The sequence below is a fragment of the Notothenia coriiceps genome, unplaced genomic scaffold (genome assembly GCF_000735185.1).
Source record: "Notothenia coriiceps isolate Sejong01 unplaced genomic scaffold, NC01 NC01_scaffold00015785, whole genome shotgun sequence".
Classification (NCBI taxonomy): Eukaryota; Metazoa; Chordata; class Actinopteri; order Perciformes; family Nototheniidae; genus Notothenia; species Notothenia coriiceps.
This window is the reverse complement of record NW_011348486.1, coordinates 35,873-50,118: the sequence shown is the minus strand read 5'-3', so window position 1 is coordinate 50,118 and position 14,246 is coordinate 35,873. Positions and strand designations below refer to the sequence as shown.

General features: G+C 42.0%; 1 protein-coding gene across 1 annotated transcript in view; it reads left to right on the top strand.

The window, feature by feature from the left end:
* Nucleotides 1-14,246, top strand: part of LOC104949186 (chromodomain-helicase-DNA-binding protein 6-like) — a 50,038-nt gene that overhangs the window by 620 nt on the left and 35,172 nt on the right. The gene's annotated exons all lie outside the window — the stretch shown is intronic.

Below are 14,246 nucleotides of genomic sequence, written 5' to 3'. Positions count from 1 at the left end.
CTGTCAGTACGCTTCTCCATGTTTGTGATTGGTCGAATGCTCCAGATACCACCCCTTTCATGTGAACGCACCTAACTAGATAGGACACGGCTGGCTTGAGCGATCCACTTGATAACGAGCGTCGTAGGACCGCTTAGTGAGAGCGCGTATGTTTTGGATTAGGCCAACCGGCTAACTCAAACATATGTTGAACCTAGTGTTAATTTCGTCAGCTATCTTTTTATTTAGTCTTAGTCCTGTGTTAAATTTCCTTTTTAGTTTTAGTCATATTTAGTTACCTTCATCCTGTTTTTATTTAGACAAGTTTTAGTCGACTAAAAGTCTTATTTTAGTCAAAGAAAACTAATTATTTTAGTCTACTTTTTGTCAATGAAAACTGTTGAGTCTTTTTCATCAGATTATATAGCCAAAACCAATAATTTGTTATTTTAGTCATACTTATTTCACAATAAGATTATATCTTGTCCGTATTTGTTGAAAAACACAAGTTGAATGATTAAGAATGCAGCTTTGCAGAGAGCATCTGGTCAAGTTTGTGGTGTTTTTTACCAGCTGTGTTATGGCCACATTGCTTCCCTTCTGATAAAACAATGCATTCGCTTTTTTTCTCCGCCTCATTGTAGCGAAAATGGGCCCAAACATCGCATTGTTTCTTTCTCCCAAGCAGTGGTGGCTTTAGATTTTTTTCGTTGTTAGTCATTTTGATGGACAGGATCGTAACATTTCCGTCATAATCCATTATTACCCGTCGAGTTTATCATTTATCACTCATTCGCGCTGACGGGGGTATTTGGTTAACGCGAGTGCGACCACTGCTCCCAAGCCCTGTTGTTGCCATTTTATTTTATTTTAAATAAGGTTAGTTAGACCCGAGTCTTTCTGACAGTTCAGTATGCCGCTGCACGGTGTAATTCAAATGTACCGCCGCGTGCAGCACAGACACACAGCTGCTGCCCAGCCGCAGCACCAGAAATGGAACTGGTGAGATGTAACGTTATCTTTGATAATATTTCGTCTCCTCATTTTTCGTCAACGAAAGTAAAGAGAGATTTTGGCAAAGTTTTTATTTAATAAACTACATTTTCGTCTCGTCACTTTTCGTCAACGATATTGCATGATGATTTTGTTACAGTTATTGTTTACTGCCGTCGGTGNGTTCAATAATATATATCACACTTCAGAACGAAATGGACTCCGGGGACCCGACATCGGTGCTTCCAGCCAACGTTGGATCTGGATCCTATACAGAACTCAATACGGCCCAACGATTAGGTTTGTATGCGCGAGAGCGATTGCCATGATGCTGTGCCAATCAGTTCACCTAAGCGAGTTCGTCGGCACGGGATCAGATCAATCCCACGCGCAAGTGCTACTTTCCCCACCATTATAGCCATCGTACAGCTGGTAGTGTTTTGTACCGCTTCGTATGACCTGGTCGCGTCGCGCAGTTATGGGACTTATTTTCAGTATGGAAAAATAATGCTGTTCATAAATCTCTCCTTGGCGAAATTGAGAAATTGTGGTAGGCAGGATCTTGAGGGGGAGTTTGTGAATCAGGTCCTACATTTGTTTCGGTGTATTTCACACGTTGGACTTTTTCCACTTATGTCCGGAGACCATGGGTTTCCGCTTTTTTCACAAAAACTCCGGCACTGTTAATTTTTGCTCCACAAATTACCCTATACGTAATAATGATAATTATTGCAGATTATAGATTATAAATAAATCATTTAGGGACAAGGGGGTGAGATTAAATAAATTATACTTCTTCTCACACCTTTTCGAACACTAGATGTGGGACTGTTTATGTTGCTAATGCTGTTGTTGTTTTTGTTGTTGTTGTTGTACATGTCATTTTTTGTTTTTATTTCTCTTACATGACTATGCACTGCAACATTTTTTTTTTTTTTGTGATTATTTATTTTACTTGTTCGAAATAAAATGTATCAATCAATCAATAGTTGTACCTGCATATTAGGTGTTCCTGTAAGCAGGAGTCACGTGTCCAAACATTGTAGCATTTCTCAGTGTTCATCCTCTTTTTTATGTGAACATAAATAACGTGTGTATGTGTGTCCGTGTGTGAGTATGTGCGCTTGTGTGTGTGTTTGTGTGGGAGAGAGAAAGAGAGAGTCTAGCACTGTATCTTAATGTTCACATGAATTTGTTTTCTCCTGTCAGTGGTTTAGAAAACAGCAGATACATCAGCAGCAGCAACCAGGCCGTTGCCCTGAGCTGCATCCAGATATACTTACTCAAACACACACACACAAAACAATTTCAAGAAGAATTTTAAAATATAATGTAGTACAATCATCTTGTTTCTCAACAAATCAAGATTCCATATTCTAGCAATGACATTCCGTGCTTATATACGCCTAGTACACACTTAGTTATGCACTCCAAATAGACATATATGTACACGCTTAAAGGTGGGGTAGGTAATTTTGGAGAAACCAGCTTGAGTGCGCTAGAATTTGAAAATACACAGCCGGAAAAAATCTGCTACTTCCTTAAAGAGCCCCTCCTCCAACACACACGAACGTGCACATGACCAATGAGGGCACGAGATAAGTTTGTGCACAGATGGAAGGCTGACAGGCAGGTAGGCCATCCAGTTACTTTAGCCGGGCCGGCTCAGATGATTGGTCGTGCTTTTTACAGTACTACGGCTTCCACAGATGACATTTTTGTATCTATTTATTGTCAATGCATTTAATATATTCATTGCTATCAGGATGTTAAGAGCATTCCATGGAATATAACAAAAAGTGTTTCTGAAACATTTTTTTTGACTTTGGGCAACCGGAATATACATGAGTTATAAATAAAAAAACAGCGATGTATAGCCTACTGANTCAGCTGCTCGATTTGTTGATTTGACTCCTGACCATCTGACATCCCCCCCCCCCTGCCGCCTCTGGAGAAGCTGCACCCTCGCTCAACCGGACGCAGCACCGGAAGCACACCCCCGGGCTCTCCGCCGGACGCCCTCAGCGCTCCCCCTTCCGACAGCCCCGGATGTATGCGACGGCCCTCTAGAGGCCGGGGCCCGTCGGGATTCGTGCCAGATACACTGGACGCGCGACGAGGACATATCACGGTGCGCGACATCACCTCTGCCGCCACTGATCCAAGACATACCAGCTCTGCCTCACCACCCCAGCGGCCCGCGGGGGCACTGGCCGCGTTCTGTTCTTCCCTCTCTCCCTCTGTGTCTCGCGGGAGGTGCGATTCGCGGCGGCGCACGTGGCAATGATTGGGCGCAGCACGTACACACTTTTACCCCTCGCCAGTGCCATGTTAGAGGCCCGCGGAGGGCTCCTGACCATGTTTGCACTTGTGCTGATCTTTTCATTAAGCTCCCTGATGGAATGTTGGCGTCCATGTTTTCGAGCTGCGAGGCGTGACATCGAGAGACGGCAGCTTACCTCGACATTCGAACAACTCTGTTTTCTGACCAACACCCTACAAGTCGTTTTCTTGTGTTTGTATAGTTTCTCTCTCTCCACCAAACCCACCACGGCAGGCCCCAGGAGCCAGCGAGAGCTCAACTCAATACCACACATCCAACAGAACACCTATAAAAGGTGTTTTCAAACACAGATTTTCAATTTCAGTAACTTCCTCTCTCCTCGTCCTGGCCTCAGCCCTCGGAAACATGTACCTCCCACACTCCATCCCAGGACTCTTAATAAATATTCCGCAACCGTCCAAACATGATTCAGTAGCCTCCCTCCTCTACCCCCTCCTCACCTTCCTAAACTGTGTACGTCTGCCCAATCCTTTGCCCCCGTGCCCCCCAATCCCACCTCCTAACCTTCTAAGAGGCACGCGGGAAAACGCTCTGCCATTTCCTCGTCTGGGTGTCGTAGCCACGCACTTCCTACTGCCTCTTTGATTCGTTCTTCTGAGAGACATAATCCCCCACTCCTCTTTTATCTCCGAATCCGCGCGGCCCCCCGAGCCTCTAGGCGGGCCCGTCGCTTCTCCGGGGGCTTCGAGGGGGCTTTCTCTGAAGTCCGCGCTGGCGAGCCCGGTGTCTCGTCTCCCTCTGCTCCGTTACGAGTGGTCTCTCTCAGAGCTGCCAGGGGGGGGGATTCGATACATTGCGTCAATCAACAAATCCTACAGCATCTGAGACGTGACCTGGATATATGATCCTAAGGAATTCTTTTTACTTATAATATCAAACGTGAAGTTGGTCAATCGTCGCCATTTTAAATGTAATTTTGTGACGCATGTTTCCTAACAGACAACCAGTGTCCCACTGTTCAGGTCGTGGCACAGGTTAAAGGGCATATTCTGCTTTTTGGGTTTTCCTTCCCTGTAGTCGTGTGTTATCGGGTGTGTGCTGTAACAGGTCTGCTAATGCTACAATCCCCATGCTGAAACCCTCTTGTTTCCTTCTGTAACATAATGACATCCTATTTCTCCCTCCCCTGCTTCTATTAGTCCTCGCCGCGCTCCACCTTGTCCTGTGATAGGCTACGGGTCGGTACCTCTCTAAACGGTTCCAATCCAAACAGAGCCAGCCAGCTAACCGATCAGAGCAGACTGGGCTCTGCTTTCAGACAGAGGGTGAAAAGAGGTGCTGCAGCACAGGCAGTATGAGAACAATAAAGAGCTTTCTGAACATTAAAGTATGGAGACATGTCCCAGTAGAGACACTACATACTGATATGAACCTGAAGATGAGCAAAATAGGGCCCCTTTAACTCAGGACCAATGTGGACCCACTAGTTTGTTTGTATTGGCACTTAATGTGGCGGACCCTCCATACAAATGCAAAAATGGAGAGGGTGCAGGGGCTGGATTGGAATTGGGCCGATGTGTGAGCACTGTGCAGATTGTCATTATGCATCATTAATTAAAAGCAAATAAGTAAATAGTTACTACAGCTGTAGTGCAAATATTAAAATACTTCCCTTTGAAATAAAAGTGAGAGTATAATGTAGCATAAAATGCTGTTGAGTGTAGTGTTAATTTTGTCAGCTATTTTTAAATGTAGTTTTAGTCATATTTAGTCACCTTCATCCTGTTTTTATTTAGTCAAGTTTTAATCGACTAAAAGTCTGAGCATTTTAGTCTTATTTTAGTCAAAGAAAACTAATTATTTTAGTCTTTTGTCAATGAAAACTGTTGAGTCTTTTTTAGTCATCAGATTATATAGAACATTTCAGTCAAACTAGTCTAGCCAAAACCTTAATTTCACAATAAGATTATGTCTTGTCCTTATTTGATGAAAAACACAAGTTGAATGATTAAGAATGCAGCTTTGCAGAGAGTATCTGGTCAGGTTTGTGATGTTTTTACCAGCTGTGTTACGGCCACATTGCTTCCCTTCTGATAAAACAATGCATTTGCTTTATTTCTCCGCCTCATTGTAGTGAAAATGGGCTCAAATATCACATAGTTTCTTTCTCCCAAGCAGTGGTGGCTTTAGACTTTTTCGTTGTCACTCGTTGTCATTTTGACGGACAGGATCGTAACATTTCCGTCATAATCCATTATTACCCGTCGAGTCTGTACACAACTCGTCACTCACTCGCGCTGACGGGGGGGGGTATTCGGTTAACGCGACCACTGCTCCCAAGCCCTGTTGTTGCCATTTTATTTTCTGTTGAATAAGGTTAGTTAGACCATGAGTTAGACCCGAGTCTTCCTGACAGTTCACAGTGTGCCGCTGCCCGGTGTAATTCAAATCTACCGCCGCGCGCAGCACAGACACACAGCTGCTGCCCAGTTGCAGCACCGGAAATGGAACCGCTGGGAGAAAAACTGACTATCAGAGATAACGTTATCTTTGATAATATTTCGTCTCCTCATTTTTCGTCAATGATATTGCATGATGATTTCGTTGCAGTTATTGTTTACTGCCGTCGGTGCCGTCTCGTCATCGTCTCGTTTTCTTCATGGAAAAAAAGGTCGTTGACGAACATATTTCGTCATAGTTTTAGTCAACTAAATTAACACTAGTGAAAATGACTTTGTTATTAATCAGTAATTAGTGAAATTGCCATATCCCCCATCCCAAAAGCAGTGGAACATTGCTTTAACAATTCTTCATCTTCTTCTGTCTTTTCAGGTGTGTGCTGTTGAACTGCTGTATGTGTGCTGTTTGTCAGTCTGTCCATCACCGCTCTCTGCCTGCCTGTCCATCCGGCTCGCCTGGAATGGGCCACAACTCCCAAAGACTAGAACACAACTCTTTTTAACCTGAGCTCCGCCGTCTGGACTCCCAGGTAGGCACAAGTGCTGTTAGATGATCCTTCAAATAATCCTGATTCTCGTCTATTATGCCTCTGATTTTGACCTTGTTTTGATTTAAATAACGTGTCTCTTTTTTTGTTTTTTATAGCCAACATGTTTTGGAAATTTGACCTCCACACCACATCCCACATTGACACGCTGTTAGAGAAGGAGGATGTGACGCTGACGGAGGTGATGGACGAGGACGACGTCCTGCAGGAGTGCAAGGCCCAGAACCACAAGCTGGTTGACTTCCTGCTGAGACCACAGTGCATGGAAGACCTGGTGACCTTCATCACACAGGAACCCGATACTGATGTTGAGGAGAAAGTTAAATACAAGTAAGAGAAAATGCTGCAAAGGATAAGGGGATCAAAACTAATGACCTGGTTTGTTTCCTCACAAGAAAGCTAGTCAATTTAACAAATGCCTATGTGGACTCTTTCTGCTTATTGCATTCATTAGTTTAGCCATTATTTGTACATGTGCTGTTAATAGTGTACACCCTCAGAGAAAACAGAAGGAAAGAATGTCTTCTAATTAAATGATACAGGGTAAAACCTTTCGTCAATTGACTTCCTATGGATCACTGCAGTGTACAATTAGAGCATTTGAACAAACGCAGCATTTGCTGGGAGGTGGTGGTCATTTTAGCCCCCGCTGCAAAAGTTCCTGTTTCCTTTGGCTGTTTAGTCAATAGATCCAGTCACTTACAGGGCTCGACATTATAAATGGCCCGCTGGCTCGGAAGCACTATTTAGACACCCCGGGCCAGCATAACGTACTTTCTACTTGCCCGCTCGGGCCACTAAAAATATTCTTTAAAATAAATGTTTCCTGTGGTATTGGTATTTTGACAAGCAATTTTGTTAAATTGTTAAATTTATTAACGCTACAACATAGCGTTTCGTGAGTCGCTTGTCGTTGTTGGGTGAAAAGCAAACGGCTGTTTGCTGCGGAGCGCAGCGCGAGCAGGCTCCTCCTCCGTTCACTACAAACTATCGCGCCACCTAACCATTCGCCAAAATGTTTTTAATACCAGCGGTAACCGGCCAAGCACCGGGCAAAAAACTATCTTCAAATAAAAGAAAGTCACCGGAGGAGTTAAAGGACAGTGACAGGGAGCATGAGAAGAAGAGGGAGAGAAAGATTCAGCCAGCTTGATCGATGGAGTTGGCTTCTAGTGGTGCAGTGACGCGTCCTAAAACCCTTTTATAATCTATCGATTAGATTTATGATTCGAAAATTATAAAAGTAGGGTAGACATGTGGAGATTAACCGGCTGAACAAAACGTGCATTTATCAAACAGGTTTGTTTTCCACAGACCTTATTTCCAGCTATTTTCCAAAACCCTGTGGAGGAATCCCATTGCTTTTTGTCGAGGGAACCAGCAGCTTACTTCCTGGTTTTAGGACGCGTCACTGCACCTCTCAATATGATGCCAATATAAACAAGGTCTTCTGTCGGCTCTGTACATCAATGCCGACCTATGCTGACAAGTAAGTGAAGAGTAGACAATATAAAGGTATTGGCTATAGGGAAATGTCCCAGCAGTTTAGGAGAATGAAGGTTCTAATCTAATCTACTACATAGCCATTACATGTCTAACTCCTGGAAGGCAGAAAGCGCATTATACAAATAATAATACTCATAATAATAGCAGACATTTTTTAACAATGACCACAATATAATTATTTTAATAAACCAAATATGAACAATTGAGGAAAATGATGAAGAACTGATGATTCAAATGTTGTAGTACAAGTAGTAATGTAGTTAGTGCATAAATTACTATTGCAACAAATGTGTTAATTTTCTTCATTATTAGTCGATTTTTTTTNTTTGTGAAAGACATCGGGGTACTGCTTTGCCCGTTCTTTAGCAGAAATGTTCGTCGGTAAATGAGATGGATCTGATTTTTTCATCTTGGTGTTTTCTCTCTCGTGTGAGTTCCACACGTTCACTCTACGGTGTTGTTTACCTTCTGTGATGCGCGAGCTGATGACGTCGCGTCATCATCATCACTACTTCACGTCAAGACGAGTTAACTTTTTTTTTTTTCAACTTTGTGTGGAAAAATGCTGGGATTATGCGCCCTTTTGATAAATATGCGGTCTTTTAAAAATCTGCGCCATTTTGCTGATTATGCGGTAAATTCTGCGAACGCAGAATCACGTTTTTCTGGAGGGTCTAATCTATGGTACGTACAGTAGGGCTAGTCCTTTCCAATAATCATAGGAACATATTTGAAAAGCTCACAGTTAATGTAACATACTATAGTGCTGCTAACAAGCTTTAGGTATGACACACTAGTTGGATGCTATCTCATCATGTTTCTAACTAGGTTCTTATCCCTTTTCAAGGGTCATACTTGATTTATATGAAAATGATATTGGTTTTAAAACTGGTATTTTCTGAAATGTTATTGTACCATATAAGAATGTTACAGCCCCAAACAGAATGACATTGTAGAGACCTTACACTGTTTTCAAGGTGAAGTTCACTGCCTCAAAAACCCTTTCATTACAAGACTACTGGGATTTGGGGACATAAATAAAAGTAACAACCATAGCAGTAATCCTATTTGTATTTGTTGTTGAGATGACTCACTTTCCTCTTCCCTTCTGCCTCCTCAGGTTCAGTGGTCCAGCTGTAACATCTTTTCCACTCAGGATCACGCCGCTGCTGCCATCGCCAAGACCGGTGTTCCAGGTAACACACACCGTCTGTGGATGCTCTTTTTGAATGATAAAATTACCTGATTATGACTTTCGGCAAAAATAATAACTTTCCATAGATACATGTACAAAGTGCTTAAAAAGAATGAAGGCCTGCAGGGCTCGACATTATAAATGGCCCGCTGGCCCGGAAGCACTATTTAGACACCCCGGGCCAGCATAACGTACTTTCCACTTGCCCGCTCGGGCCACTAAAAATATTGCTTTAAAAAAAAAAAATTGTCCTGTGGTATTGGTATTTTGACTAGCAATTTAGTTAAATTGTTTTTTTATTAACGCTACAACATAGCATTTTGTGAGTCGGTTGTCGTTGTTGGGTGAAAAGCAAACAGCCGTTTGCTGCGGAGCGCAGCGCGAGCAGGCTCCCGTGAGCGGGAGCGCGCTCCTTCACTAGAGAGTATCGCGCCACCTAACCATTCGCCAAAAATGTTTTTAATACCAGCGGTAACCGGCCAAGCGTACGGGCAAAAAAACAATCTTCAAATAAAAGAAAGTCACCGGAGGAGTTAAAGGAGACTGACAGGGAGCATGAGAAGAAGAGGGAGAGGACGTTTCAGCCAGCTTGATCGATGGAGTTGGCTTCTATAGAGTGGTGCAGTGACGCGTCCTAAAACCCTTTTTATAATCTATCGATTAGATTCATGATTCGAAAATTATAAAAGTAGGGTAACAAAACGTAGAGATTATCCGGCTGAACAAAACGTGCATTTATCAAACGGGTTTGTTTTCCACCGACCTTATTTCCAGCTATTTTCCAAAACCCTGTGGAGTAATCAGCAGCTTACTTCCTGGTTTTAGGACGCGTCACTGCACCTCTCAATATGATGCCAATATAAACAAGGTCTTCTGTCGGCTCTGTACATCAATGCCGACCTGCTGACAAGTAAGTGAAGAGTAGACAATATAAAGGTATTGGCTATAGGGAAATGTCCCAGCAGTTTAGGATGATGAAGGTTCTAATCTAATCTATTACATAGCCATTACATTTCTAACTCCTAATGACAGGAAGGCAGAAAGTGCATTATACAAATAATAATAATAATACTCATAATAATTGCAGACATTGTTTAACAATGGCCACAATATCATTATTTTAATAAACCAAATATGAACAATTGAGGAAAATGAGGAAGAACTTATGATTCAAATGTTGTACAAGTAGTAATGTAGTTAGTGCATAAATTACTATTGCAACAAATGTGTTCATTTTCTTCATTATAAGTCGATTTATTTTGGACGAATGCTCCGGGCCAGTGGTTACAATGGTGGGGCCAGTGATAATACAATTCCACCGGCCCGGAGGGCATTTTACCCTTAATGTCTGCCCCTGTTTGGTTGGATTCCAACATCACTTACAACACAGATAACATCAACCAGAGTCTGACTTCTGTTATCCTTCCCTCAGGCCAGCTTCGTCTCCTCTGGTAACAGAACGGACATCTCTCTGGACGACCCCAACTTCTGGCAGAAATGGGCCAAGATCGCTGAGGTGGAGATGGACTCCAAATCAGAGAAGGTACAGAGAGAAGGAGAGAAGAAGAGAACAGATGTAAAACAGGAAGCAGGAGAGGAGGGAAGAAACACAAAGAAGGGAAAGGATCTTCAAAGAAAAGGAGAGAAAAGGAAAGCGCAAGAAGAAATCAGGGGAAATGGGAGCAGAGTGACAGAAAGAAAGGTGGATGCTGAAGGTGAAGCAGGAAAAGAGTGAACAGTAACCATTCAACAGGAGATATTCGTGGATCATGCAAAAGTAAGAAGAAGGTAGTAGTGGGATAGGAGGAGTACTGGGGCAATGGGTGGAGAAAGCAACATGAGGAGCGATTCAAGGCTTAAAGAGAACATAGATGTGATCCAGGTTAGAACATACCAACATGGAGGGATGTGGAAGCTAGACCAAGCTCATAACTGGGGTTAGTCCATAAGAGCATGGATAGAAAAGATGATATAGGAATTCTGGCTTTTCTCTCCTCTCATCTGCGCTACCCTCCTTTCCTTTACTGCTCTCTGTTCCTTTTATACTTCTTGATCTTCCCTTTCTCTCTTTCCGTTACCTTCTTTTGTCTTCCTCATCTCCTTTCTCCTTCCTCTCAACTACTCTCCTTTTCTCTCCACTCCAATTCTTCTTCATCTCTTCCCCTATCATTTTTTTCTTCTCCTCTCCTCTCCTTTCTTCTTCCTCTTCACTCTTCCTCCCCTCTCATGTCCTCTCCTTCCCCTCGTAACAGATGGACTTCCTTATTGAATGAAGCAGATTGCACACAAAGCACTGCTTCTGTCCCCATACCTTACCTGAAAGTGTGTGTGTGTGTGTGTGTGTGTGTGTGTGTGTGTGTGTGTGTGTGTGTGTGTGTGTGTGTGTGTGTGTGTGCTAAAGTGTTGTGTCTCTGGTGTTCCTCTCTTGTAAACACTGTATACAGGATGAAACCCTCCTCAGATCTCCCCTCATCTGCTTCCTCTAAAGTTTCCTTTATACTTCCTTCTCTCTCTCCCAGGAGTCCTTGGTGATCGACACCCCCCGGGTGAGGAAGCAGACCCGTCACTACAACTCCTTCGAGGATGACGAGCTGATGGAGTTCTCGGAGCTGGACAGCGACTCGGAGGAGCGTCCGTGTCGGACTCGTCGTCTCGGAGAACGCGCCCGCCGCTACCTCCGGGCGGAGTGCTTCAGGGTGGAGAAGAACCTGCTGATCTTCGGGTATAATTAATCTGTGGCTGCAGTTTAAAGAGGGCCTTTCATGCTTTTGGGGGTTTTCCCTTTAGTGCAAATTGCCCAACATATGCAAGTTACCATCCGGCAGTTTCTATGTGCTGGGGACTATACATGTCTAACATAAAACTTTGCTGTACTCAGCATTTATGGGTTCACAACCAGACTCTATGAGCTGGAACTAGACTATAAGCATAACAAACAACTCATCTCAACTGAAATGTTCAATCTTTATTAAGCCAAATATGAAATTGATCTTCAAATAATTACTTGATAATTAATAACACACTACTACAAATAATAGTAGTACAACAAATTATAAAACTCATTCTTAGCAAACGTAAGCCCTGATCTTAATTTAAATGTATCATTCCTTTGCTTTCAGACATTTTCATTTCCAAGACAATGTAGTGAAATACATAATAATAAGTGCCTCTTTTTCATATTCCTCTAAACAATATGAACACACACATCTTACAGACTTAAACCTCAGTGATGCTCAGTCCATTAAAAAGATGAACATAAATACATCAGAGCAAACTTCAAAGATGCTGAATTGAAGAGAAAATAAATGTTCACTCTTTTTGTTTTATGTGACAAATGAAAATATATTTACTGTATCTATTGCTACTATTTAGTCTCTCAGTTTATTTTTTACTTAGCTCCACTTTATTTACTGTGTGTTTCAGATGGGGACGATGGAAGGACATTCTTAACCATGGTCGCTTTAAATGGCATCTGGCAGAGGGAGACATGGAGGTGATCTGCAGGTAAGGGAAACATCCTTTTCATATTATTTGACTCTACATCTGTGGCAGCCTCGAAGCTCTGGAACTCCCTCCCCCAAGACCTCCGTGAGTCTGAGTCCCTCACCCTGTTCCAGTCAGTTACATTCTGAAATGTTTACCAGGGGTGAAACAGTGAAAAGTCATACTAGAAAACACATCCCAGGGTTAGAGCTGTCATGCAAGAACAGGGTAGGCACTTTAAACATGTTTTAAGTTAGAATTACTGAAAATGTCTGTAACCTAATTTTGGCATCACAAAATAAAATTAATCTAACGCGATTACTTTGTCTTTCTTCTGGATCACCTCAATATCAAATGAACTGAAAGTAAATACAAGACAAAATAAATATTGATAAGATGTTTTTTACTTAGTGTATTACAGTATGTAAGACAACAGAACAATGTAACCTTAGAAACATGGAAATATATATATGTTTGTTTTGCAGGGCTCTGCTGGTGTACTGCCTGAGACACTACAAAGGCGACGACAAGATCAAGAGCTTCATCTGGGACCTGATCACCCCCACCAAGGAGGGCCAGGATGAGGCGCTGCTCAATCACTCCGGTTAGCATTTCACTGTTAGCATGCACTGTAACGTTAGCCTAAGGCCTTATACTCCACTACCTCTGTTTAAAGAGCACTACACACATTTAGTATTGCACTCTTACAGTATAACACACACTAGACAGATTGAAAGGGAAACACATGTATGCAGCAGAACCAGACCTTAATGTTTAAAATTGGTTACTCCTTAAAAATTATATTTTTATCATAATACTTCATCATATCTGGTCACTCATAGACTTTTTTGCACTATATTATAATGTCCATAGTTGTAATAAATAATAATCTTTCTGTACTGCGTATTCCTTTCACTTTCCAGGGGTATAGGCTGAGTTTATACTGTAAACTCAGTGATTAACAATTATGAATAATTATGTTACTTATAACTCATTATAAAATGAAATTTTATGTTTTGTGATTGTTGATATAAAGCAATTTTGGTTTGTATGAGTGATTAAAACTACAATTATAAAGTGCTAGCAGATTATAATACATTATTAGAATGCTTATAATTCATTTTAGACATGGTTATCATAGAAATCAAATCTAACTGATTTTATATAGCAACAAAGTGATTGAAAAACTGATACAACCCCAATAGTAACACATAACTTTTGATATTCTGACAGAAGTCAATAAACACATAATTCAATTAAACAAGAATAAAATAATAACATAAGAATCAATACATTAAATTAAACGTACCTATCTCTTTGAATCTCCCACTCTAATGGCGCATTTCCAATACAGCTCGGTTTAAAGAGCCTGTGACACGAGTTTCCCCCATCATCCAAACCCATCAATTTGAGTAAATATTGTCCCCTTGAAAACCGTTACTGAACTGATTTTGGATATTTGTACTTTGATAACCATTAATCTGCCCTTCAATGTTGACCATTTTCTGGATCTTCTCGGGGATTCTTCAAGTCCCGCCAAATGACGTGTGACGTCATTGGGGGCACAGCGCTCCAGCTGCACCGTTCAGGATCCCAGCATCTGCATGTAAACGCACGATGGGGCACACAGCAGCAAGCTCAGACAGCGATGACAGTTTAATTTTGAACGTGTCAGAGCTCATATGAGGCTGAAGGATCGGTTTATGTTGTATCTGTTAGAAGATTAGGAATTAGGTGCGTCAATATGGGCGATAATACGGTCATGTAGCCAGTGGTGGACTGGGACTAAAAATCAGCCC